A 3,496-nucleotide genomic window follows, 5' to 3' on the forward strand; every position below is an offset into this window, starting at 1 on the left:
GGGCGTGATGAATGATGTTTTCTCTTAGTCCGGCTTGTACATCGGGATTTGGTTGTATCCCGAGTAGGCATCCATGAACGACAAGTATTGATATCCCGAGCTAGAGTCCACTAGAGCATCAATGCTTGGGAGTGGAAAAAGGTCTTTGAGACATGCATTATTCAGGTCGGTGTAGTCAACGCACATCCTCCACTTGCCGTTTTGCTTCTTGACTAGCACTACATTCGCTAGCCATGTTGAATATTTAACTTCTCTGATGAAGCCGGCTTCTAGGAATGCTTGTACCTGCTCCTCCACCGCTTGGGTTCATTCCGGGCCGAGCTTACGCCTTCGTTGTTGTACAGGTCGGGACCCTGGATATATTGAGAGCCTGTGGGACATAAGCTCGGGGTCTATCCCTGGCATGTCGAAGGCTTTCCAGGCAAAGAGGTCAGAATTGTCTCTTAAGAGCTTGGTCAACCTTTGCTTTAAGACTTCCTCTAGGTTGGCCCTTATGTTGGTATTTTTCCCTTCCTCTTTGCCGACCTGTATTTTCTCAGTTTTTCCTCCTGGCTGTGGTCGCAGCTCTTCTTTGGCTCTTGCACCACCGAGCTATATGGTGTGGACTTCTTTGCCTTTTTCCCTCAAGTTCAGGCTTTCATTGTAGCATTTTCTTGCCAATTTCTGATCTCCCTGTACCGTTGTTATCCCGCAGATGTCGAAAATTTCATGCAAAGATGAGGGGTAGACACCACCGCTCCGAGTCGATTTAGGGTAGCTCTGCCGATTAGGGCATTATATGCTGACCCCATGTCGATGACTATAAAGTCTATGCTCAGAGTTTTGGATTTTTCCCCCTTTTCCAAAGGTAGTGTGGAGGGGTAGGAATTCTAGTGGTTTTATCGGCGTGTCGCCTAGCCCGTACAGGGTATCGGGGTAGGCTCTTAACACCCTTTCATTCAACCCTAGTTTGTTGAACACGGGCTTGAAAAGGATGTCTGCTGAACTTCCTTGATCTACTAGAGTTCTGTGGAGATCGGCATTGACTAGGATCATGGTTATCACTACTGGATCATCGTGTCCAGGGATTACTCCTTGCCCATCCTCCTTTGTAAATGAGATAGTAGGGAGGTCGGGTGATTCGCTCCCGACCTGGTAGACTCGCTTTTGAGGTGTCTCTTGCGAGATGACTTGGTGAGTCCTCCTCCCGCAAATTCTCCCGAGATCATATGTATGTGTCTCTCGGGGGTTTGTGGTGGTGGGTCTATTCTGTCCCCGTCATCTCGCTTTCTCTTCCCATGATTGTCCGACCTTTCCATGAGATATCTGTCAAGTCGGCCTTCTCTGGCCAGCTTTTCTATGACATATTTTAGGTCGTAGCAATCATTTGTTGAGTGACCATAAATCTTATGGTACTCACAGTAATCGCTGCGACTTCCTCCCCTTTTATTTTTAATGGGCCTGGGAGGTGGCAGTCTTTCAGTATTGCAGATTTCTCTGTATACATCCACTATAGAAACCTTTAGAGGAGTATAAGAGTGATATTTTCTCGGTCTGTCGAGACCGAGCTCTTCTTTTTTCTTGGGCTCTCTTTCTTTCTCTTTTATCAAGTGGGGGTGCCCGGGTCGCCAACTCGGCTCTCGTAGTCTGGCATTCTCCTCCATGTTGATGTACTTTTCAGCTCTCTCTTGTACATCACTTAAGGAGGTGGGGTGCCTTTTTGATATGGATTGCGAGAAGGGACCTTCTCTAAGCCCATTTACTAGCCCCATAATGACTGCCTCAGTGGGTAGGTCTTGAATCTCCAAGCATGCTTTGTTGAACCTTTCCATATAGTCCCGTAGAGGTTCTCCGACCTCCTGCTTTATTCCCAGGAGGCTCGGTGCATGCTTTACTTTATCCTTCTGGATGGAGAACCTCATTAAGAACTTTCTTGAGAGGTCCTCAAAGTTGGTGACCGACCTTGGAGGGAGGCTATCGAACCACTTCATTGCCGCTTTTGATAGGGTGGTCGAGAAAGCCTTGCAGCGCGTTGCATCAGAAGCGTCAGCCAGATACATCCGACTTTTGAAATTGCTTAAATGATGCTTCGGGTTCGTGGTTCCATCATAGAGGTTCATATCAGGGCTTTTGAAGTTTCTTGGAACTTTTGCCCTCATTATGTTCTCACTGAATGGGTCCTCTCCTCCCAGGGGCGACTCTTCTCGATCGCTACGGGAGTTCCGACCTCGGAGGGAAGATTTTAATCTTAAGAGTTTTTCCTCTAACTCTTTTCGTCACGCCATCTCCTCCCTTAGGTTCTTCTCTGCCTCCCTTTGTCGTTCCAGCTCCTGTTCCAGCTGTTCCAAACGACCTTGGTGGCCATGGACTAGTCCCATTAGTTCAGTCGCATGGGGTGGTCTATCCTTTCCCGATTCACGCCCCTCCGAGGAGTTCATCTTCGGATTTTTTAATCCGGAGGTGCCTTTCCTATGTTGGTCATTGGTTCCCTGGTGATGAGTTAGATCTGCGTCATTGTTTCCGGTATCTAGATTCTCTTGTTCGTAATCTGACGCTACATGATCGTCTTCATGTGACATATCCGCCATTACTGGCTGATCTCTCGGGTCCCCGGCAACGGCGCCAATGTTACGATGGGTAACCGGAGATTATTGGATTGGATTAGTTGGGTTGGCCCAATCGTCTGAAGAAGGAAGCCTTTGAGCAGGTTTGCGATCCAAGGCCTCCGTCCGACTTGTGTGTGAGAGAATGGGGGGTGGTACCTACAAGAACACTCTGATGCCTAAGTCAGCAAAGGAGTAAAACAGGTCTAGAGAGTATTGGGCTTAGTGATACCTGAGGAGTGTCAGTATATTTATAGTGGTGAACCCATAACCACCGTTGGAGTAGTTCCACCATTTAAGGAGGAATAACCGCCCATTTATCTTAGGGAAGTTGGGATATGGCTCCTGGAAGTGGGTAGAGAGATTTTAGGGTCAGTTACTCATTTGAGTGAGTGCTTATCTGCCAGCTAATCTCCGTTCTCGACTTCTTTAGAACAAGTCGTGGCAAGAACCGACTTTGCATGACAAAGGTCGGCGTTAGGGTGAGGCTCAATCCTTTGGATTGGGCCTTTCGTTTGAACCTGAGTCTTAGCGTTGGGTTAGGGTATGAACAAAACTAATCTTAAAAACTTTTAAATATTAATAATTTGATGTATATAAACTTTTTCTCCAATGCAACACGCAAATAAATAGATTAGTCATTACATATAATGAAAGTAAAACGTATTTAATACCAAATTAAGCATAATTTATATCAAGTTAAGTCTAATTATTTCTTCCCATAAGAGTGAAACATATTCACTCTGAAGATCAGAGATTTGGATAGTCCTCCGAACAAGATTTTCCCCAAGCAACCTTAATAGCAAAACAAACTTCCCTAAGAGGAAAAAGTCAGACCTTCTTTTAATTGTAATGATTCAATCTCTGAAACATGATTGGGTCTGAATTGTATTTTACTATTTCTTGATGAATAG

This window comes from Arachis ipaensis, chromosome B02 (assembly GCF_000816755.2).
Source record: "Arachis ipaensis cultivar K30076 chromosome B02, Araip1.1, whole genome shotgun sequence".
NCBI classification, from domain to species: domain Eukaryota; kingdom Viridiplantae; phylum Streptophyta; class Magnoliopsida; order Fabales; family Fabaceae; genus Arachis; species Arachis ipaensis.